The sequence below is a fragment of the Equus quagga genome, chromosome 1 (assembly GCF_021613505.1).
Source record: "Equus quagga isolate Etosha38 chromosome 1, UCLA_HA_Equagga_1.0, whole genome shotgun sequence".
In the NCBI taxonomy this organism is placed as follows: domain Eukaryota; kingdom Metazoa; phylum Chordata; class Mammalia; order Perissodactyla; family Equidae; genus Equus; species Equus quagga.
The window spans coordinates 176,792,575-176,817,702 of NC_060267.1; the positions used below are offsets into that span (position 1 = coordinate 176,792,575).

The window sequence follows — 25,128 nt, forward strand, 5'->3', positions numbered from 1 at the left end:
CTAATTTTGCTAAGAATTACCTTGTTGCCCTAAGCTGTTGCTTTTTTTATCTAGCTTTACAGTTTAGAAACATTAAACATTTTTTTTAATTCGATACAAGTTGAGATAAGCTCTGAAATATTTGCCAATAAAAAACCACAAGTATTTTCTCAAGTTGCAAAGCAGCAGTGGGATATTAAATATTTAAAAACCCCACAAAGTTTTTTCTCTGAGCTGCCAACCTTTTCCAAGGAAATGGATTAAAAGAATTCCCCCCAGTCTCCATAGATCCCCACATTTCATGAATAAAGGTAATACTTTTTTGTCTATGCTGTAAATAAACCTAAAATTTCTTCTCACTGCAACTCCTGAAAGTAAATACATGATGCTTTTTCTCATCATGCTATAGGGAGGCCCCCAAATAGATTTTCACCGCCTGCAAATACCCAGGCTTTGCTTATTGGAAAGTGCCATGTGTTTCTCAGTCTGGCACCTTCGTACGTGGGTTTCTAGTTTTCTTCCAACTGGAGATGTGCGGAGTCAGACTGTAATACTAATAAATAAGACAAATAGTTCAGAATCTTTTTAATTTCTTAAGTAGATTTCTGGGCATATTTAATTCAACAGATTTGGGAGTTGACATATGTTATATCCATATTTCATTTGGGGTAAATAAAACAGTGATCTTCTAATGGATAAACATTCTTCAATTATTTTTGACACTAAGATTCTGTCTGAAATGCCATATTTTACCAATTTTGGACTCACTGTTTTTCTGTTAGGCTTTTCCTTGGTATTTCTTTCTTTGTCATCATTTTTTTTTCTATTTATGTTGCATTATGTTAGCTCAAAGGGATTTTTTTTTTCAGTCTCAAAGTGTGACTAAAATGTTAAATGTTTTGCTGTTGTTCTTGATAATCATTTAGTGGATTTCATAATATATATTTCTCTTTTAAAGCCAGCTTTTCGGGCAACTTCTTTTGTCTTTAAAGATTCATTTTTGATTCTAAGTTTACTTTTGGCATAAATCCTTAAATTATTTCTGTTTAACAAATTATTGATGGGAATAGTAACACTAAAAAAATAGTAACTAGCATTTTACTTAGTAATGTTTTAAGTGCTTTATTTGTCTCAAAATAATACAATTAAATCAAAGAAACGGTACAATGTTATTAGTTCTAAGAACTAAATTAGAAAGACTACTTGCATAAAAGAAGAACGTTACGCAAAGAGTTGTGTTGTGTTTATTTGGAATTTGCAGAACTATTATAGTATAGAGCAATTTGAAAGCTTTCTTTTGCTTTTTCTTAATCTGTTCAGGAGTGGAATGAAACTGTCTGTGTGCTGGTCTCCAAAGAGGGCTGCCATCAATTCCCTCTGTCTCTGTACACGTGCCGCTCCTCCATCCAAAGGTGGAGTGTAATTCTTCTCCCTGTAATTCTGGGCTGGCCCCGTGACTGCTCTGACCAATAGAATATGGCAGAAGAGGTATTCTAGGTCTTCTGAGGCCAGGCTTTAAGAGGACTGGGGCCTTCCTATTTCCGCCTTTTTGGAACCCAGTGGCAATGCTGTGAGGAAGCCCTAGCAGCCATACAGACAAGTCCACATGGAGGAGAACTGGGGACTCTGGCTATGAGCCTCCACTGAGCTCCCAGCTGGTGGTCAGCACTAATTTCCTGCTGTATGAATACGGCCTTCTGGACCTTGCAGCATCCTAATGTATATCATGCAAAGCACAAAACACACCCACTCAATCCACATGTATAAGAGTATGTGGCTGGTGTTAGCGTGTGATTCTGCGGAAAGGGAAAGACTAGGCCGAGGTCAGATAACCAGGATGAGATCTGAGGCACCAGGGCACTGGGCACCAGGGAGTGTGAGGGAAGTTCGGCATTCTCAACTCTAAGCTGCTTAGTTTCTCATCGTGAGTCTGGGGTCATTTGCCGTGATTCTACAAGGAATGTCCCTATTGTGCCCTTAGGACTGAAGAGAGAGTAGGGCTAGTTTATTACCTAAAAAGTCTGTCTTCCTTTTAACCAATCAATACACAGAAAAGCCAGAAGGGTGTGCAGAGAGCTTCTTCCTCATCGCAGTCATTTCTGTGCATGGAGAGTTCCCCTGGGGTGGGTCAGGGCTCAGGTCTCCGTCACTGGATTCAGCTTGCTCCACCGGCTTTGCAAAGGGCAGCGATCCTGTCCCTTCTCCTCCCTTAGCACTCATTCTATTCTGTCAGTCTTGTTTTCCCCGTTCCTGCTGTTCTAGAGAGTGCCCCTGATCCTCTCATTTGGCGAAGGTAGTTTGAGGCAACCTCCCCTCAGGAGTGTAAACTCAAAGCCAGCTGCCTCCAAGACAATCCTACATTTCTATCAGTTTCCCTCAGCATTATAAGGGTGGTTATGCTAAAATAGTGAGTCCTTTTTTTTTTTTCTGTTCTCCATCCCTTTACAGAAGGTAGTCTTACTTTCCTTTGCATTGTACGTTCTGTATCCTAGGCAACTCCTCCTTGCCCTCCCCTCCCCACACACAACCTGTCACAGAAAGACGGCCTCTGATTCCAAATCAGTAGGATTTTGTTGTTGTTTTTTATCAGAGTACTTTCAGCTTCTCAACTTTCCTGATGAAATTAGTCTACTTATGGAGATCGGAACCCCTCCCCCCGCCCCAAGGAAAACTGCTTTTGTTACTGAGATACCAGCAAGGCTTTCTTAAATTGCTTTCCATGCAGTTCAGAATGACTCATCTTATTGGCCTAGCAACTACTAGATTGACGAAGTTCTTCTTTTATTAAAATTTTACCACAAATTCCCAGGATTCTGAAGCATCTGACGGAATTTCCAGGAGCAGGAGGCTGGGTGTTAGGCTTTTCTCTCCACGTCATGGTCAAGCCTGTGCTCTCCTAACATGAGTAGCAGGGCAGCTGCCTTGGCTAAGTATCCCTGACTGTGGTCTCTGGCTTCTCCAGGTCTCTGAGGTTGCCCCTTTTGTCCTTTTGTTAACTGCTGCCGCTGGCTGCTTTAGACTAAATGGTTTTGAAGAGTACTTGCCCCTGAAGCTATTAACTCTGGAAAGTAACTTTTAAGAATTTTAAAGTTGATTAGAACATCCACAGGGTGTGACTTAAAGAAAAAAAATAATAAAATAAGGATGTTATAGCAAGAGGGAAGTATTTTTCTGTAATAAAACCAAAATGAAGTCGGGACTCAGAAATCATTGAAGTCTGGTAAGTCGTCATAAAGCAGTTCATGCGTTATTGGCGTGAGGCAAACGTTCAGACCGTTAATGGCAGGCACTGAAGCCAAAACAGGGACATCAGAATCAACTTTCAGTGTATGGAGGGTTTTGTTTATTGAATCTAATAGCACCACTCAAGCTATTTGAAAAACTTAAACATCTTATGAAATTATACAATCTGAAATAACCGATTATAACTCTTTAAATTATTAGACTCTAGTGAATTTTCCTACTGGGCTTTTGGAAATGGAGGTGCTGTGTAAAAGTAATTGCCTGCAAATGCACAGGAACTGTGAAGCATCAGTCCATGTCTAAGGAAAAAAGGGAATAAAATTATCTTCCAAACATTTAAAACTATAAACAAAGCCAGCAGATAAAAAATTTTTGGTGAGTTCAAACATGGAATACATCAGTTTCTTGGTTAACTTGATGAAATGCCCAGCTCTCAAGGACGGAAAGAAGGCTATCTGAAGAACTGGGACCCACGGGTATAGAGAGGTCATTTCTATATTAAAGAAGACAATACGTTATTTGCAAAATGCCACTCTTTCTACACATTCGTGATGAGTTTCTTGAAAATTAATGATAGTCTTCAGAAATAGCTGCTGTCAGTCCCTGTGGATTCTGACAAGGCAGATTGTGCCATACCACATTCATTAGTAGGAGGACTGAAAAATGTGTCAGGGACAAAAAAGCTGATGGCAGATGTTTTACCTCTGTTTTAGCATGCACCAATGGAAAAAAAGCATTTTCCTTAGGAAAAGAGACACAATGAAGGATGAGACGAAAAACAATTTATTAAAAATTCAAATGACCTTAGTTGCAAGTAATCTTAAATTTCACAAAGCTCCATTTTGTTTGCACATTATTCGACGAATTGATTTTTTTCCTACTATGCTCTCTCAAATACTTTAAAATACTGAAGTATCTTCTAAATCCTCAAATCAGGATTCAGGAATTAGAGTTGTCCTTTTTGTTTTAACTAAATTCTAATCATTCAGATATAGGCGGTACCTGTATTTCTTCTAGATTAACCAAATAATTTGTTAACTAAAATAATTCATTCTTTAAGCACTTCTGACAATGGGTGGTGATAGTCACAACGACCACATGTCAATATGAAATTGTTACCGAACCAGGTTCCTTTTTGCCCACTGCCCAGAAAGCCAAACACCGAGACGATGAGATTGCAGCAGAGGGTTTGCTCACAAGGCAGCCATGCGAGAAAGCGAGAGCAGGAGCCTCAAATTCGCTTCCCTGAAAATAGGGACTCAGGGATATTTATGGGCCGGGGGGGAGCGGGGGGAGCCAAGGTGCTCTCAAATGTGGAGAGAGGTGATTGGAGATGAGGAGAGGTGAGATAACTGATGATCTGGGCAAGCGTAGTCTGACTCCATGCCCCTTCATAGGACCCATGTTCACAAAATGGCGGCATTAACATGATCTGACGGTGGAGTTTTTAGCCTCTTTATGTCAAAACGTTGCCTATTGGATAGCTCCAAAGGCCCAGTTTATGAGTTGGTGGTCTCAACTGGCCTGAAGAGGACAAAGAGTTCTAATTCCTGGAAAACAGCTCACACCCCCATTACCATGGTGACCCAGCCTCCAAGGAGATGTTATCTATAGGAGCCTAGCAGGAGTCAGAGAGCATATTTCCTAAACAGCAGTTAACAATGGGTGGGTAAACAGCTGAAAGCTATAGTCAGTAATTGCCAAAAGGAAAAAAAACCTTTAGTTCCTAGCTACTTAATCATCAATGGCTAACTCTCTGCTCATTCCAAATTTTCTTCCTAATATCAGACCATATATTGCAATCAAGGGGATAGACAGGGTGAAATACGTTCAGGAAAAGGATCCTGTGTGTGTAAGCTGTATACAGAGTGAAGCGATATGGTCAAAGATACATTGGGTGTGATAGTATCTTGATGATAATAATAATCCCTAATGTTTACTAAATGTTTTTCATATAGTCAATGTGCTCAATACTTCACACGAATGAGACAATGTTAGGTTACTTTTGTTGTAACAGTACGATATTTTTGTCCATTTCATGGGTGAGTACGTTGAGTGATAGTGGGTTAAATGACTTGCCCAATGCCACACATCTAGTAAATGGTGATTGACTATTTCAACCCAGACTGAATCCAAATCCCAAATTCTCAAATTCGGGTTTCAGAATGTAGCAAAGGCAGGGCAGGGATGGCAGTAAACATAATTGCAAACAGACATTCTTAAGCAATTGGTGAAAATTGAGCAAATCAATGTCTCCAAAATAAATCCAGTAAGTGGTCTTATTTAAATACATGAGATGCTGTGCAATTTTACCCTTTAAATTTATGTGCTCTTGTTTTTCTGCTTTATTTCTTTTATGTAAATTAGGGCATTGATTTGAAACCCAATTTACCTAGCACTAAACAGGCCCTGCTCTGAATTCCAGGATGCCTGGGAAAAGCTTCGCTAAGAGCAGCTTCTTTCTCTCTGTTTCCAATTTTGTATTCCTATGGCCTCACATTTGCTCCCAGAATTCTGAAATTTCACGTTCCGACTGTTGTTCAGATATTGACCCTTTTGCTTTCACTGTGAGAGTGATAAGTAGGTGACAAAACAGGAAATGTGTAGGTGAGCTTGCAGAGCTCTCTTCTGAAGGGTGTCGCAGATTTTAAGAGAGCATTCTGAGCCTATATATAAAATGTTACCAGGCTGTTTGATCAGAGAACCTTACAAATAATTGTTAACTCTATTTATTGGTTTATGACTGCAAATATCATAGGCTAACTTTAATAAACGGCTTGGAAAATGTCACTATTGCCCAAACCTCCCCCACCAACTCAGAAGGGTTGCAAACTTTTATAAATTGATTCTAATAAATGTCCTTCCAATTTCATAACAGAAGGAACAAATAGTCTGAGGCTGGGACTTTCTGCCACTTTGTATTTTAAAAGCTTTTCAAAGATAGGAATCTGCATAGGGGAATTGAATTTTCTGGTTTTATTAAGTCATACTAATATAATAACAATAATAATGATGATGGGTAACTTGTACTGAGTCCTTGTTATATGCTTCCGGGAACTGTGCTTAATAAACATTTTTACATTTATTATCTCATTTCATCTTCACAACAGCACTGAGAAGCAGTGTTGCCATCAGCCCTCGTACTGATGAGTCTTAGGGATTTTAAATAGCTTGCTCAGGGTTATGCAGTTAGTCAGAGAGTCTAGCCTTAAAAGCTGTGGTCTCATTCTAGTTCTTAATTCCTATAAGCATCTAAGGACAAGGCAACAAGTCCAAGTGATTACCTGCATGTTTGGGCAATTGGTTGGTTACTTGCTGCATTAGTTTGCTAGGGCTCCATTACAAAATACCACAGACTAGGCGAGTTAAACAAGACCTTTATTTTCTCACAATTCCAGAGGCTAGAAGTCCAAGATCAAGGCGTCAAGGTTTGGTTTCTCCTGAGCCCTTTCTCCCAGGCTTGAGGATGGCCACCTTCTCTCTGGGTCCTCGAGTGGCCTTATCTCTGTGCATGTCCATACCCGGTGTCACTTTTTCTTATAACGATACTAGTCATTTGACCTTATGACATCATTTGACCTTAATTTTCTCTTTAAAGGCCTTATCTCCAAATATTCACATTCTGAGATGTGCTGATGGTTATGAGCTTCAACATATGAATTTTGGGGGATGCAATTCAGCCTATAACACTTGCTGTCGCAGATATGATATATCTCAGACAATCTGAGATATTTGTTTTTTGCTTTCACTGTGAGAGTTTTTACATTTATATAGCTGCGTCAGCAAGTATGGGTGAATACGCATCTCTACTTTATCCGTGATATTAGTATAAGATTAATATTCATTAATTCATTCAATCAAAAAAACAGGCACACAAAATCCCACAGCATTGTTCAAGGAAGGATAAAGAGAGAAAAAATGCCAAGAACTAACCATCATAAACTGTGGAAGAAAGGATGCAAAGTCACTCCATTTCTGTACAAGGTTTGGGAGTTTTCTGGTAGTTCAATGATCAACCTTCTTTTACAGTCTCTGATTTTTTTTTTAGTAAAATTTTAAAGAGAATAAAAAGTCTTGAATAAGAGTAAAAAGTTGTTCCCAAACTTTATTTTTTAACTATCTGAACTGTTGTCTTTAGTGACACTCATTCCCCAACCTCTGAAACCGGAGAGTTCAGTGTTCTGTAAGGACATGGCAGAGGTGGAGAGAAATATGCTGGGCATGCATTTATGGAAAAGAAGTCATTGTTACATGAGTCCTGAATACAACTTTAAGACAACTGATAAAATAAACAGCCCAGAGCAGGGCAACTCAGAATGCATCTGAAGAAGACAAGTTTCATGAGCTGTTCCATAACAAAAGTTCTCTTATTTAATATATTTGAGAAATTGTACATATTATGTTCTCCTTTTGAAGATTTGCAGTGTGAATCTAACTAAAGGATAGGCAAAGTCTTATGACAAGGTACCATTTAATCAATGTTTCTAAAAAACAATATTTATTAAAATTGCCCCAAATCGGTATTTCTTGGACCCAATAGGTATATAAGATGCTATACGAAATGCTTTCAGTGAGCCTGACTTTGTTCATGACCTGGTAGAGACAATCAAAAAGAGAAGGGAAGGGGCCGGCCTGTTGGTGCAGCAGTTAAGTGCACACGTTCAGCTGTGGCGGCCCAGGATTCGCCGGTTTGGATCCCAGGTGCAGACATGGCACCGCTTGGCAAGCCATGCTGTGGTAGGCGTCCCACATATAAAGTAGAGGAAGACGGGTACGGATGTGAACTCAGGGCCAGTCTTCCTCAGCCAAAAGAGGACGATTGGCAGCAGATGTTAGCTCAGGGCTAATCTTCCTCAAAAAAAAAAAAAAGAGAGAGAGAGAGAAAGGAAGGTAAGTTAAGTCTAATTGAAAGGAAGAACATAGGAAGAACAAAGAAAAATCAAGATCTGAGAAATTATGGAGAAAATAGCAGTATCATGCTGGGCAGGAGTAGAAGAGGACAAGCAAGAAACATAAAATGGGCTAATTAGAGTATGAATAAACTTGACAAGGGTCATGGCCAGAATCTAAAGACTCCTTTAATTACACACTCATTCAACAAACATGCAGTGTGCACCTATGTGTTCTAGGCCACATGCCAAACACCAAGGACACGCAAATAAATCAAAACTGACCTGTTTTCAGACTAGAAAGGAATAAATGAACTTCAGTTTCTATTTATGACACAGGAAGAGAAGATTGCAATAGAAATATAATCCAAGTGTCACAGGATCACAGCGAAAATTCAATGTGTTTTGTGTGGTTCAGCTTCATCCTGAAGGAATGTGATGAGCAATATTAAATCTTAACGGCATGTGTGCACCAAGCAAGGTTAAGAAGGCTGGCTTTGGTGACATCATCTTAGATTTAACTCTTAGATTTAACATCTTAGGTGTAATCTCTCGGGGACGACTTTTAATACAAAATGGCAGGATATGAATGTTAAATCTTTTACTATAAAATCTTCCTTCTTTTTTTTTTCTTGCTTTGCTGCACTGGATAGAGCCCCAACCTCTGAAGGTCAACCCTCCCTGCCCTTTGGAGTTCCCAGTGATCTGGGATCTGGGAGCACTGATCCATTGATTCCCGCTGTGAAAGACCCAGCAAAGAATAGACCTGAGAAAGTAGAACAAGGAACTGCTTTCTCAGGAAAAGAAAACAATTTTCTAAACAGAGGTCATAGGAAGGAGGGACTAACTAGGAGGGCGTCGAGATCCTGGGAGACGTTTTTGAGAAAGTTTATAAGATGGGAAAGGGTCCAAGAACTGGTTGGATGAGTTCTGGGAAGGAAGGTCGGGAGGGGCATTGTTCAAGTTCCCTGCAGCTTAGTGGGACTGAGACCTGCCCCTTGGATTTCCTAGCCCTCGCCAAGGTGAATACCACCCACAGTTTGAGCCCCGAAGCCATGCCAATTTTCTTCCTATTACTGTTCATTAAGTACTTCACTTTGTCAGCATCCAGCACTGCACTTGCTGACTTCTCAGCAGGAAGGATGCCTACCATGCTATATTTTTAGCTATTGCTGCAACAGTGCTACCTAACAAACCGCTCCAAAACTTTGTGATTTGAAAACGATAGCCATTTGCTATTTCTCATGAGTCTGTGGGTTGACCAGGCTTTGATATTCTGCTGGGCTCCCTCATGCACTTGCAGCAAGCTGGTAGGTCAGCTGAGGGCTGGCTGGTTTAGAATGCCCTCAGCCGGGATAAGTCAGCGCTCTTCCATGTCGTTTCTCACGTTCCGGGGGAATCACCCATGTTTGTCCTCCTGGTGGTGGCAGGAATCAAAGAGATTGGAAGTGCACAAGGCCTCTTGAGGCCAAACTCCTAGCTGTCACCCTGTCAGTTCTGCCACATTCTATTGCCCCAAGAAACTCAGAAGGCCGGCCCAGATTCACTGGGTGGGGAAATAGATGCCACCTGGTGGCGAGAGCTGCAAAATCAAGAGCTGGACTAAGGCCTCCAGAATCTGGGCTATTTTCATAAATATTCCACCACACACGCCGTTAGACTTCTGCCAGTCCCTCTCTGGTTACCTCAGCAGATTTTAGGGCATCAAGAAATCCAAGGAAAGTGGAGTGGAGACCTGGCCTCTTATTTGGAGTAGTAAGGAAGTATCCATCCACACTGGTTGGGGAGAGATCCATCAACCGAGCTCAGACACCCTGACTCTGGACAAGGATTAGTGACAGTTTTATTTTAAAATTCAGAGCAGTTACTGATATTAAAAGTGGACAGCAACAAGAACTACAATGTGAAGCACACAGAAGATAGAAATTTAGGACAAAATAATGGACACATTGTAGGAAAGTAATTTAAAATTTAAAGCTAAGGGCAGAATTGGGAGGCAGAGGGACAGAATAACAGAGAGCAAACCTAGAAGAGAATCAGACACATTATCCCTCAGGCACAAGCAAATTAAAAATTTGGTTGAACAGTAGATGAAGCTCGTTACGGATTCTGTGCTGCATCTTATGACTGAGGCTGTTGCTCTGACAGTGCATGCAACTTTGGCAGAAAATACCGCTGGATTCAACGGACTGCTCCTTGTCTTGTCAGTGCTGCTGTCCTCCTTTCATCAGGGAAGTCTTTAAAGAGTCCACATGGAATATTAAAATGTTTGGTGGTTATATAAAATCACTATGGAATATATCAATTCTGTTCATTATTAATCAGAATAAACAACATATGCTTCATCTTCATTTAATCAAAGTATACATGCTTTAGAGAGATCATCAAACTTTCTCTTTTTGAATAATGGTTAGGGAACCAGAAATTTTCTTTTCCTAACTTTGGATTAGGCAAATTATAAAGGCAGTAGAGTGTTGTATTAGGAGAAAAAGCTAAAGAAACTAGAATAATTTAGACTATAAAGCACAAGTTCATTAAAACATTATTCAGGGGGCTGGCCTGATGGTGTAGTGGTTAAGTTCATGTGCTCTGCTCTGGTGGCCCAGGGTTCATGGGTTCAGATCCCGGGGCAGATGTACACACTGCTTATCAAGCCATGCTGTGGCGGGCATCCCTCATATAAAGTAGAGGAAGATGGGCACAGATGTTAGCTTAGGGCCGGTCTTCCTCAGCAAAAAAGAGGAGGATTGGCAGCAGATGTTAGCTCAGGGCTAATCTTCTTCCAAAAACAAACAAACAAACAAAGAAAAATTAGTCAGGAATGGGAGAGATTCTCATATAGCAGACGATAACCATTTGGAACTCCAGAGAAGTGAGAACATGAGAAAGTGGTTAAAAACTATAGAATTAAGGAATCTGGCTGGATATAAAGACGAGCCTCCTAGTTGTGAGAAGTAATGAACTTTCTCTGAACGTCTTTCTGTGTCAAGAATAGTGAGTCACAATCTTTCTAAAACTCTGAGATTTTGTTGTCCTGGTTTGATGATGTGTTTTTCCATTTCACCCACAATAAAAATGTAGTACAAAATACTTGCCTTTCTATAGAGTCTCACTGCCTATGAATTTGTTTTATATCTATTTTCACAGACCTTATTTCACTTTTTCCAGGATACCCCTAGAGAATGGGAGATAGGCTTTATCATTTCTCGTGTGTGTATGTGTTTAAGATGAAGAAACTTGAGCTTCAGCATCTTATTTAAGTATCTTGCCCAAAGTCAAATTGCATTAAATCTAATGCTTTTTAAATCAAAAATTTTGATCAACGTTGCTGTTCAACTGTTATATGAGCTTGCAGTAAGGACAAATGACTTATTTTTATTCATGACTACTTAGCAGACTTTGTGGCATCCCCTTAGGATAACGTCACCCTCCTGCACAATAAATTCAGTGCCTCCTGGTTGCCTATCAAACAAATTCCAGACTCCTCAGCCTACACTCAAAGGTCACAGATTCTTTCATGTCCTCCCCTCTCAAATTCCATTTAGCTAGTCCCCTAGCATCTCTGTGACATTGCTTTCCCATCCCCATAACCACTCTGCACAGGATAAACCATACAGAAGGTGAGGAATGGGGTATTCTTAATTCATATGTAGACTTCTTCTATCAAAAATTATAAGGAATCCTCAATAAGAAAGAGAAAACTGTCTCGTCCATGTGCATCTTTGGAAGGGGTACTGATTTAAAATTATCAGAGATGCCATCTTAATATATAAGTAGGTCTCCAAGCAGCTGATGCTGCTGTCCCAGAGGAATATTCATTGGCTGGCAGCTGGAGAACCACATTTCCTTTTGTCTAGGCATAAATCTTGAAGTGGGAGGTGACAAGGTGAAAGTCTGTGCCTGGGAAAGATCCTGGCTGGCTTCCTTTCACACACAAAAAGAATAACAGGAGAGTATTTCATGCTCTAATTTTTGTATATCTTCTCTATTTTAAGTCTAGTTTGTTTTTATATCTTTAAACTCTCTTTTATTGGACAGGGAAAATAACACTAGATTTAGGGTGAGACAAACCCAGAGATGCACCTTGTTTCTACCGTCTACCATGTGGACAGTCTTGGGCAAGTCAGATAACCTTTCCTAAGTCAGTTTCTTTGCTATCAAATGAATATAATCAATTGTCTGCCTAGCAAGGATGTTGTTAGGATTAAATAAGATACACCATTTAAAGACAACCATCTAGCAGTGCTTTTCCTACACACACTAGGTACTCAGCCAAGGCATAATTGGAAAATGGCAATCTTCTTTGTTTCAGTTCCAAAACAGCTTCACTTTTGTAAACACTCATTCATCTCCTTTCTATCTCTACTTTGTGCTTCCATATTAGTGTATACTAGAACACTAGTGGTATTAGAAGGTTAATGATTTAAGCATATATTTAACAGCTTCCGCATATTGAACTAGCTGTTGTGAGCAAGTCCACATACAGGCAACAATTAGAGTAGGAACACAGCTTATCAAGTGCTAAGTGGCGAGCCATTGATTTTAAGTTGCAGGAGGATCCTAGTAAAGAGAGAGACTCTGAGAAGTTAGTATAGTCACAGGAGAAGTGATGGATGCAAAGTGACTTAAGTGGAGGCTAGAGGGATGAATTGGGTGTAGTTAGGAAGAGTAGGGAAGATTGAGCCTTCCGGGGTTGGGAGTGGCAAGGGTGGACACACAAGTATCAACACGTACATGGTTGTGCCATGATGAGACTGCTCTCCTTGAGCCAAGGATCTGTTCAGAGCTCAAGGATGTGTGAGAGCACTTGTATCTGGGATAAGGGAGATGCACGTTGTAAAGGGCCTTCAAAACCAAGTGAGATTTAACTTTGATTCAAAACCAGCAAGGAGGTAGTATAGATTCAAAAGCAAAACAGTGATGTCAATGAGACCTTTTGTCTGTTGGTCATGAGTAGTATAAATTGGACAAGAAGAGAAAAGCTTATTTAGCAGCTTTTGATGTAACACACATTGTGATAGTGAGAGTCTGTACTCGGTTGTCCTGGGGATGAGGTAAGGAAGACCTTAAAAATAATGAAGATTGGTGGTGGGGATATGACTAAGAGGCATTCTTGGCAAATTATTAACAGGGCTTAGAGATACACAAGTTATAGAGGGGGAGAGGGAAAGTCCAGTGTTTCTGGGTTGGAAGACAGCATAATGGTAAAACTCTTGTGTTCAGTTGGGAAGAAGATCTGTGTTTTAGGATGATCATTAGGTTTTGAGAATGCTGACTAGTGGAAGGACACCCACATGGAAATATCCTCTAGGCACTGGTACATACCAGAATCAATGTAAGTTTAAGGCAAATTCCTTAATGCTATCCTGAATCTGAACTGAAACCTTAACTTCTAGCCTCAACTCTAACTTTTGTACCAATTTCATCCATAAATGATGACAAGAAGCAACTGGCACAGGGAAAAGACAAAAAACAGCCTGAGTCTTAAGCCAAAGGAGATTGATTTCATTCCCTAATTGCTTCTAGGAAGCCTTTTCAAGTAAAGGATTGGATAAGGACCAATAGTACTGATAGTTATGTGAAGGACCAGTCTCTTTGGGGTCTCCCTCTCAGATGTATTCTGAGGAATGATATTTCTTCAGTTGGCTGTGAGTTTTGATCCAGGCTTCCTTAATCTTTCATAAACCATAAATTTAAAATGAGCACCTCTTTCTAGTTTCTGGTTCACTGAGCCACTGAATGGAAAATGTTAAGTCAAGATTCTCTCTCTCCTCTCATATTAACTGAATTGGGTGAAGTGAAAACAGGTGAGTAGTTGACTTACTAAAAATCCAATCCAATGCACCCATATCCCATTCTCAACCGTCATTTTGTGAGGTTGTTTGACCTACTCCTGATGAGTTCAAGGTAAAGTGACTCCAATTTTGTGCTGGCTACAGAAGTGTCCCACCACTTTTATGTCTTCTTTATAACAGAGCTAAGTATAAATACCAAGTTACCCGGTTTTCACCTTCATCTTCTTAAAATAAGTCGAGTGTTCAAAAGTGTGTCTTCATAATTTCTTGGTCTTCACTCCTTTTCAGTCAATAGTCTATACCTTAGACTTGCCCAAAAGTCCGATTTACTGACCATTAAATTCCTTTGGAGTGTTATCTTGATTTTCTTAAAGATCAATTCACATCTTTCAAAGTCCATAAGTACTTTTCGAGGGATAACGCTTCTAGACTCCTACTGAAGATGATGCATGTTGAAAAAAATGCAGAACATCTTGAGAGCCATCCTTCAAAGAAATCTGCACAGGGCATGTTCTTAAAGAGCAGATGAGGATGATTCCTCTCCTCCTTCTTATGGAAAGGCTGTGAGACCCTTGTGATAGATTATCGCAGTGGGTTCTGTGATTTCTCAATGCTCCTGACTTCCTCCAGCAGCACACCTACCCACATGCACTAGGCACAGTATCTGTCTAAATTAGAAAATGATGAAACAGAAGCTTCAGGTCATCAATGGTCTTAGCAATAGAGGAGAGAGTGATGTAGTCACCAGATAAGTCCCCAAAACCATTTCATGGACAAAGGAAATACTCTCTCTTGTAGTAACTTGGAGTGTCCTACTAACCTTTTTTTTTCCTTGTCATAAATTGGGGGAACAGAAACCCAAGAGGAAACTTTCATTCCATTCCCTGAACTGGGAAACACAAAGTGTGGTGACTCAGTGTTTCCTTACTGTTCAGAACCTGTTCAGTACATTATTTCTAGAAAATCGTATGCAAAGATTGCTTCCATTTAAGAATGGTTGATGGTTTCTGCTGTCTCATATGCTATATTTCTCTTTCTGATAAATGGCAGTGGAATAATTCCAGGGTGAATATGATATAAGGCTAAGATCAACATTATTTCCTTGGTGAATTGATTACTTGCCTTTGAATTTATAGTTCCTACCAGGACTGCAAATTAATATGGTTGTTGCACTTAGTTATTCTGATTGTGCTTTACATTTAAATGCAGGCAGCTTAGACATTAAAAGTTCTAAGTTTATAACTCATAATCAGATGGTAGGTCTTGTGAACAAGAGCAGGTATTTGTATCTTGTCTGAACAGAAAGTGTTTTTGAATTAGTTGTGGATCACTATGTTGGAGACTATATTCTGTTACATGAAATATATGGCTGGCAGCATCTATTATTCATTATATCAACATGTATTCAATTCAACATCTGACTCCAGGTTCACATCTAGGAGAAATGAACATATGCACCAACAGCATCGGAAGGTTATGTCTGGTGTAGATAAGTGTAAATAATAAATTATTTGTGCATGTGTGAAATTACTGTATAGGATTAACATGATTTTAAAATTGTGCTCATGTATATGTTAGTACACAAGGAAAGGTTTTGTTTTTTGAGATGTACAGCCTTTCTATTTTTGAAGGTGAATTACTGACAGTTATGATTGATTGAGTTATGATTGATGGGAAATCAATCATAAAGGTTGTGATTTTTGGAGGAGATAGTTGTTGCTACTTTTCTAAGTTATAATGTAACTTAACATCCTTTTTACCCAAATATATAGGATTTTAGAACTAGGAAGAATTTTGAAATGACTTTCCTTAACCTCCTCAGATTCCAGGTCAGTTCATGGAGGCCCCAAGCACTAAGTGACACAAGAGAGTCGGGCCACTTATTGGCAGGGCTGGCACTCTGACCCACTTCGTTGCTCTTGCTACTTTGTTTTGTAGTTGCTTTAACCATAGACGCCTGCAGAGTGGATCTCAATTCCTCCATTCTGTAGCTATTTTCTTTATGGTTGTCTTCAAGATTTCCCTAGGGTAAACTAAAGTAATCAAGAATTTGCTAGGCTCTGTATTTTTCATCCTGAATTGCGATCTCAACACAAAAACAAAAGAAGATAGCCTTATGACTACGTGGTATCACTATTTTGAAAAAATATTAAGGAAAAATGATTGTGTTTGCCTTAGGTCTGCAGATACAACTATAAACAAATGTTGGGTCAAACATATCTTTTCCTTTCAATATTGATCACCAAGATGACGAGAGAGAAAAATCCTGCACTAATGTTATTGCACAGTGAAAGCCTTTGTTTTCCCAGTTGTGATGGCAGGACACAGGCAAGTCAGAGTCCAGACGCTGTCCTTTTAAATGACTGAAAGCTGAATGTTACCCTGGGGCATATTGAATACATTTGGGAATTTGTTGAAAGCGTAATTTACTCTGGGTAATTTTTTATTTTTCTGTAGGGGTGTGAAGAAATGCCCTTTAACTCTTGAGTGAATTGATGTGGTCCGAGTAAATGTAATTGTAATAGAAATGCATGTGCATATATTTAGATAGAACTTGACTCACTGGTGACTTTATGAGCACAGCAGCTGCAGGCTGGAATTTAAGGCTTTCATATGACCTTGTTTGATAGCAAAAACATAGAAACTGCTAGATACTATGTGTACATTTTTCCTTAAATTGTTGATTATCTGCTCTTTAAATGATTTGTGTAGTCATTCTCCAAAGCTGAAAAGCTAGCTGTATATGGAGGTGGCACCTTGAACACTATGATACCTTTGAGTAAGTAGCAACATACACTGGTTTTCAAAGTTCTAAGCAGTAGTTATAAATCTGCAATGTGCTCGTCACCTGATACGTTACTTTGCATTTACCTTTCTCAGAACTGGGCAAGAAAGTGCAGGACACTCTAGTTTAACACAACAAGCATTCACTGTAGGGCTAAATATTGACAGAAGCTACTCTGTCACCCTCTGTAAGTCCTATGGGGTGGTGGCTCTTCAGCTCTTACATTTCTGCTTCTTCTGCCATTGGTTTTCAGTAGATTCAGGGCAGTAAAAAACAAGAGAAGGCCTTTCCTTGTAGTTCAGAACTCTGAATGCTTGCCTGGCTTCGGATCCAGGAGTCTTGCTGGGAGCTCTATCTGGCAGCCAATGGATGTGGTTGATAAGAGCTGCTGCCCTGGGCTCTTTCCCGCATGTTTCGAGAGTGATCTCTGTTCTCACTCCACTGGCCCGAAATGAGCAGAAGCTGTGTACAGGAGCAGTTGCAGCCCAGAGGTCTCCCTCTAAAGTTCTCCATTCCGTCCTCATTTCTTGAGTTCAGACTCTCAGTTAATCAGATTGGAGGTTTCAAAGATGGTACGTTATGTCTTCTCTCTATAATCTATTAATCTTTGGGAAAATGTTCTATATTACAGTGAGACTTCTTCCCCAAGAAAAGAAAATGCGTATAAACAGAAACTTTAATAATAATTTACATGAACACAGGATCTGGAAGTGTACACAGCACTTCACATACATTGTTTTGTTATATTTAGCACTCAAAATACTTTGCAGCAGGCATTATGATGAAATGGAGGCTAAAATAATCTAAGTGTTTTTTCCCCCAAGTTCCACAGCCAGTAAGAAGTGGATTAGAACTTGACTCTATGTAGATCCCGAATCCAGACAGACTCTAAATTTCAGACTTGATTTCAGGAATTATACTTGCTCCTGTGTGAACTGTAAACCTTGCATAACATGTAATTATGCATTCCTACTTTTATTGCATTAAGTATCAATTACTGCTTTTATTGAATTACCTTAATATTTTGTAGGATGTTCAAAGGTTATATTTAATGAAAGTGTGTTTTAACAAGATTCATTTATTTCTTTGTAATTCTGCATTTTGTTTTATTTGAATTTCTGTGTTTGGGATGTTAAAATGTTAATATCTTGTAAAGCACAAGCGGTGCCAGGTTTTATAGGTCATCTCAACTTTGGTTATAGTTAATCTTACGGTTGCTATGCAAAAATCTATAATAAGATCCCATCTGCTTTTATAATTGCTCAAGAAAAATACATTATTGGTATCATTTGGATGAAGTGGAATTCAAATGAAATTGTCCTGATGAAAATTATTACTTTTGGAGCTTGCTTTTGATATTCTTGTGAATATTTGATTCAATGCAACATATTTTCCAGCATATATAGTGCTTGTGAATTAAAATATGAAAAAAATAATAAAAAATATATAAAAAGACATATAGGTAGAGAGAAGAACAAAGAAATGTATATTATGGTTTGTACCTAGCGGACCATGTCAAACTTTCTATCATCTTTCGGTAGTTTTAGAAGACTACAAGTTAATGTAAGCAGAACAAATAGAATTCATGGGATTTTTATCAAAGACAATATCATTTTTTTTTTAAGTTTTGGCCTGAGCTATCATCTGTTGCCAATCTCTCTTTTTCCTTCTTCTTCTCCCCAAAGCCCCCCAGTACATAGCTGTATACTCTGGTTGTAGGTACTTCTAGATCTGTTATGCGGGACGCCACCTCAGCATGGCTTAATGAGCGGTGTAGGTCTGTGCCCAGGATCCAAACTGACGAAACCCTGGGCCGCCAAAGTGGAGTACACGAACTTAACCATTCAACCATGGGGCTGGCCCAGACAACATCATTTTTATTTCTTATTGTTGCTTTACTTTAAAAAAAAATTATTGAACGAAATATTCCTCTATCCCTGGAAAGGTAATTTTGACAGGTACATGACAATTATGATAGCCATCAGGTTATTGAAACTTTTAAACTCATTTTGTATTGTTAATATGGCTTAAATGCAGAAATTAGAAGGGGCAGTCGCATGTAGTAACGAAAATTTTGGAGGTGAATTATAGTTAAATCTTCTCCTGTTTTATGGCTGGAGTTCTGCTACAAACTCGTGGCTGGCAATGAGAGACAGAAAAAGGTTGTATCTCTAGCTAAGTATTTTTTAGGAAGTTTGAGACACGACTCTCATGCAATTATAAAGTGACGACATGTCAAAAACTTATGTAACTCGTTAATGAAGAGATCAGCAGAGTGATCAAGCCAGTCGAAGAGCAGTTGAGGGATGGGTACAGGCACTCAGGAAAAGAACGCTGGATTAAGTTGCCTAAATTCCTAACAGGTTGTTGTCCTAGAACTGTCCGCTTTGGGGTTTTATTTTCTTCTGGACAGAAACCTATGACTTAATGTCAAATTCCAGAGTCTGGGCCCTAATCAGTAGAGACAGTAAGTAAAATAATGACTCCCCTTGGGGAAACCCGATCGCCAGTGCTCCAGTGTGACACTGAAAGGACATGCAGTCTTCCTTTGCCCCAAGTTTTGCACGGTTTTTCCCCAGCATCTCTGTTCCAAGTGTCTTATTTGTTTCTCTCCTTCTTCTTTTGCTCTATTTGGTTTCTGACTCTGAAGGCTGAGGAAAGAAGATGAGGAAGGGGGAAGAAAGTTTTTCTTGATTGATAGTGACACAAACTAGCATTTCACACTGTGAGCTTGGCACTGTTTAAAGTTGACTCTCTGAAGGATGCTTTTCTTGGTTTCTAGAGGCCCCCACTGGGTACCTATGATGGTACATCCCCTGCTGTGAATGTGGCTCTTTCCTCTTGGCTCCCTCTGCGTTCTAGTGTTTCAGAGCTGTCCTCCACCCAGATTCTCTCTGTTGGAGTTTGAGTGGCTTCCAGGATGGTTTTCTCTGGGGGTGGTCCTCTGCAGCAATTTTGGCTGGCTGTCCCTTTTGTAGGGCCCACATCTGGTTACCAAGAAACGCTAGTGCACTTTACCCATACAAATCCTGAGAAGACAGACCAATCTCAATACAGCAGTGACTCTCACTGTCTGTACCATCAAAGCGGCTCCCCCCCCCCCCATCTCTCCTGCCTACTATGCCTCCCGGATGGAAGGCAGACTCTAGTTTACTGGGTTGCCCTCACTGCGGGGAGTGAGTCCTTTGAACCTCCTCCCTTGATATGAGTTGAAGAGGAAAGAGTCTTCTCTCCCTCCCTTTGGGGTAGATGGTTCCTACAGAATCACTCCTACCATACCAATCTTTCTTACAAATCTTCCCCCAAAATTCTCTCTTGACTCTTTTATGTTCTTATTTTGGATATAAGTAAAACACAGTTTTAAACATATTTTATTTGCCAATTTCCTTTGAAAATTTATTTCTTGATCTTGTATCTTGCCTTGGTATCTCATATCTATTTATCCTAATGTCTCAGACAAAACTTGTGCTCCCCTAGCCCATGGTACTGGTTTTAGGAGGCTAGGAGCCCCTGGGAGACACAGGCTTACAGGCATGCTGTATTCAATTGGATTTTTCCCAGAATGATTTTATCTGCTTACTTTTGGAGAACTATTTGTAGGACATAAAAAATTAGGGCAACTGTCTTGGGGTCTGTTTGGAGGAATATGGGGGATAAATGTGAGAAATGCAGGAGTGAGGAGAAGGCCCAGAGAGGCAGGTGGTTGTAGAATATCTCGCTCCATTTCCTGATCTAAAAAAACATAAAGTTATAGCATTTATGCCGACCCCATCTCCCCTTCCACACACAGACTTTTTGCATCTTTTCTCATTCCAGGGGCTCTCAGCACCTTGACTTGCTCTCACAGAATACAGCATTCAGACGGGAGAGTTTAGCGTGAGGTAATGTAATGGCCTGTGGACTTCTCTTCCCCTAGATGATAATTCCTTGGAGGGAGGGACTGTATTATTCTCATTATTCTGTCTCCAGCTCTAGCAGCTTGCCTGGTGCAGAGTGTACAATCAATAAGTATTCACTGAATGAATGACTGAGACAAAGAGGGAGGCATGCTGTGTGAGATTTCCCCCTGGGCCCTGTTTTCTAGAAATGGTTTTGTCTCTCCGTTTTCCCCTTTTAGAAGAGTTGGGATGAAGAAGACAGAAAGGAGGGAGAAAACCACTCTTCCCATTGTTTGTAACGGCCTTTCTTCCATTAACGTGATCCTCACCGATCTGCGCCCTAGGAACGTGTGTGTAGGAGGAAGCTCTAAAATTATGTGTAAAAATTTTGACAAATATTGTATTGCATGAATGTATATCCTCTTATTTTTATAAACCGTCTGCCTTAGATTGAAAGGTTCTTTAAGACTATAATGTCATCTTTCATTATGTGCGATATTCATGTTTAGAATCCGTTTCTTCAATTGAATAAAATGGCATCTACTTTACCCATCCCAGGCTTGCGTGGTTTGATTTCCTATTTGAGGGGATTATCCTTATTTTCGGTCTTTCCTTTAGTATCCCAATAAATCTTTTGAAAGGTGCCCCCTTTATTCCTTCTTTTCCTCTACTAAATGCAAAAGAAAACAGCAACCTATATTTAAAAGGTAGCCACTGTTATCCCCCGTGGCAATTTCCCCTCTTCCAGAGATGAGAATTTACTGTAGTACAGCAGCCCAATAAGATTGTGCTGGAAATGGATTTTCATGTAAAGTATTAACTTATGGTATTATGTGCAGCAAAAGGAAGGATCAAAATATTGTAAAGAGAGAGAAGCTGCATTATTATTTTTAATAGGATTGGTGTAATAAATGGTCTTTAAAAAGCATACATCTGTTCCACTCAATGCTTTCTTTTTGAATTTACCATGAAATGTATTTTACTGATAAGACACAGCATTCAGATCCACTATTTCTCTAAAAGCCTGGTTAAGAGATTTAAAGTATAAGATACTGCTACATGGTCTCTGGTACTTCATGGAAAGTAAGAGCTTCCATTCTGAAATTGAAAGAAACAAAATATATATCCCACAGGTATATGTTTTTAGTGCCCTCTCCCTCCGTTTGGATTATTAAATAATCAGCTTTAAATAAAGACGTTTTGTGTAAGTTTATATTTAAACAACATAGCTGCTTGTTTTCTGTCATAAAAAGGAAAAGTTTAAAACATATTTCTTTCTTTCTTTTTAAGATTTTATTTTTTTTCCTTTTTCTCTCCAAAGCCCCCCGGCACATAGTTGTATATTCTTAGTTGTGGGTCCTCCTAGTTGTAGCATGTGGGATGCCGCCTCAGCATGGCTCGATGAGCAGTGCCATGTCCGCGCCCAGGATTCCAACCCGTGAAACACTGGGCCGCCTGCAGTGGAGCGTGTGAACTTAACCACTCGGCCATGGTGCCGGCCCCAAAACTTCATTAAAATGTTAGGAAAAACTAAAATGTGTAAGTGACAAAATCATTGCAACCCTCACTTCTACTTTTCTGCTAGACTAGAGAGAAATTTGAGGGGAACTGAGTTTATTATTGAGTACACATCTCTCCCTAACTCTAACACATATTTTCCAAAGAGGGGTTGGGCGTGATTTCAATCTTAGACTAGGATTAAATGCTTGGTCCCAAATAGAAGGTCCCTTCCACACAGTGAATCTCAGTGTGCTCATTTACAAGATGAGGGATGAGGGATACAGCCCTGATCTGTGCATATCAAAGTCTCAGGAGAATGCCAACAGGCTAGAGCAGGGTATATGGTTCTAATCTTGCCTCTTGGTTCCTTTTTCCTAGGTGCTAGTGTGCCCGAAGAGATCAGGCTGTCCTTCAGGCCAGTTGGTGATGGTTCCTTTCAAGGCCATGCTCTTAGAATAGCTGGGTGAGGTAATCCTATGGAACACAGTGAGAAACACAGAGACTCCTAACTCATACCTATTGAGTGGAGCTCCCCTTGGACTCGATGCATCTATCTTGGAGAAAATTAACATTTTAACCAGTTTTGAAGTCCTGGCCATTGGTACCATTTGAGGAGTTCAGGAACAGGACCCAATGGACCATTAAGCATATTTTTAAACCATATTTAGAGACTTATGGCAGTTTGACTTCTGGATCTTTATTTTGAGGGCGATTCGTGTAACTGTCTCCCTCTCCTACGTAATGTCTATGTTCAACCTCTCAGTGACTCCTGAGGACACAATTACTCTTCCCAACACGAAGGACACTGGAGAATCTAATTCTGCAGTTTTACATTCAGAGGTTTTCTGCAGTTTTTTTGTAGATCAGGAATAGAAATATTAAGATAGATGGTTATAAATTTGAATATATGTTGGGGTAGGGGAAAATGTAATATTTACTGTAGGGAGATTTAAAAGAGGAAAAAAAAAGATCCTGAGCCTGGATTTCATTGTACTATGGTTGATTTTACATACTTAAAAAGTATTTATAAACCCTATATTTCTAAACTATTTTCTCTCTATTTGTGTTGGTAATAAGTTTTGGTATCTTTTGGTGTAAAGTATGTTTCCAAGAGTGAATCCCCCAACTCATAGCGTTATAACTCTAGGATATAAGAGTGTAACTTACAATTATTTGAATTATGACTATTGTCCATGAAGGAATTACTCATAAATATGAGATCACAAGTGAAAGACAATGGGACTAATAAAAAAAAATGGAACTCTTCATAACCAGAAGGGAGTACAGTCAACCATAATTAAATTCTGTAAAAGTTATAAATACATATAAATATAATAAAAGATGGTAAAGATGCTTGATATAAACAGATCATCACTATGGATTAGAGATAGAGTTATCATGCATAATATGTTCGCTCCCATTAGAAAATGGGTCAATAATGATTGCTCAGATCTGATCTCACTTTAGCTTCTCTCATTATTTTTATTCGGTCATTTCCCTGTAGCCACTGAGAAGGGGCTCAGAAGATGAAAATTCCACTGTGTGATGACTGGAAAGATGCCTGGTAAATAATGGGAATTTTGGTACAGAAGCTCCAGATGTCTCATATATGTTGCAATGTCTTGACCAGAAAATACATTTTCTTATTTTGTTTAATTACAGAATCATTGCCAAGTTCAGGTGTTCCTTGTACAATGCTAATGTGGCAAAGAATGAGGCTTCTCTTCGTTTTGTGTTCTGACCTGTCTTCTAATGCCAAACTTCAAAAAATACATATTTTACATTAATAGGAATATACAATTCAAGATCACATTTGTTCTCATGAAATTTCTCAACAATTTTAAACTAGCAAGATATTATTTTCTATTTTCCATCCTCTTTTTTCTGAAGCTATGTCTTTGTAGTCCTATTATCTAAAGAATAAAATATGTATGTATGTTTTCTGACTCTATCTGATTAACATCTGAATTATACGTAACCTGGAGCTATATAATGGAGTCAGACTTTTCTAGAGCTGACATTTTTGGGAGCTAGACATAGCTGATCCTACTAAGGATTATTTCCTTAATTTTCAGTGCTTTTTTTTTTTGGTAGAACTATCTTAATGGAAACTCTTAATATGAAAAACAACAGCTAGTATTTTTTAATCCATCAAATTCGAAATTATTAACTTAGGAAGTTATGAGAAATAATTTAGGTCTGACATCTCATTTAACACTTGAATGGTAGAGCTAATGCTTTTGGAAGAAAAATCTTTGTGTGTGTACATCATATGCATTCTCTATTAAAATGTTCTAGTATTTAAGAAAGAAAAAGATTCACAAGATTTAAAAATCTCACAAAAGTTTTGCTATAGCTTATATATGTGTTCTAATGGTAATTTCATAAATTATTTTCAAACAATTTGTTCTAAGGTGACGTTATATTAAAAAAGAGCCTCCATAAAAAGATGTGTTTCATCTTCTACTTCACTCAAAATAATTTATTTTCCCTTTTGCATTTAAATTCTTGGTTTTATATTGTCATAATGCTTGACTTTGTGTTACCTCTTAAAGTGTTGATGATCAAATAATTGAAACTAAGTAGGAACTAAATGCACCTAAGCTTAATGGTTGCTGCTCATCAACTCCATAATTATTGTCAGGGAGGCTGAAAATGCAGAACGTCTGTCAAATATTAAAGAAGAGCGCACGTGGAGCGGCAGTGGGGGAGATGGAAATCACATCTGGAGGTAATGATTACTCTGAGTGTCTTGCTACAGCAAACACAGCATTTGGAAATTCATGAACATTCCTTTTAAATGTTCAAAAGTCTTTGCAAAACAAATCATATTTTAACTCAAACACTCACGACTGCACTGCCTACACACCAAGCCACCCATAATTTAGCAAAGGTTCTTTCTGTGCAACATCAAAAGAAAGAAGATAAATCTTTTTCTTCAGAATTGGCTTTGGTGACAAATGAGCTGGAGATAAATAGTATGGATAGTTCCACTTTTCTGACACCCAATATTCAGCGCTAGGTCACATAATTTGCCTATGAAATAGTTTATTTTCTAG

The 25,128-nt window shown here is 39.0% G+C and overlaps 1 long non-coding RNA gene across 1 annotated transcript in view; it reads left to right on the forward strand.

Annotated features, from left to right (window-relative positions):
- Nucleotides 1-21,101, forward strand: part of LOC124230105 (uncharacterized) — a 38,109-nt gene extending 17,008 nt beyond the window's left edge. Inside the window, exons 2-3 of the long non-coding RNA XR_006886067.1 lie at nt 20,508-20,572; nt 20,809-21,101. This is a non-coding gene — a long non-coding RNA (uncharacterized LOC124230105). The remainder of the gene's footprint in view (nt 1-20,507; nt 20,573-20,808) is intronic.
- Nucleotides 21,102-25,128: the final 4,027 nt, after the last annotated feature.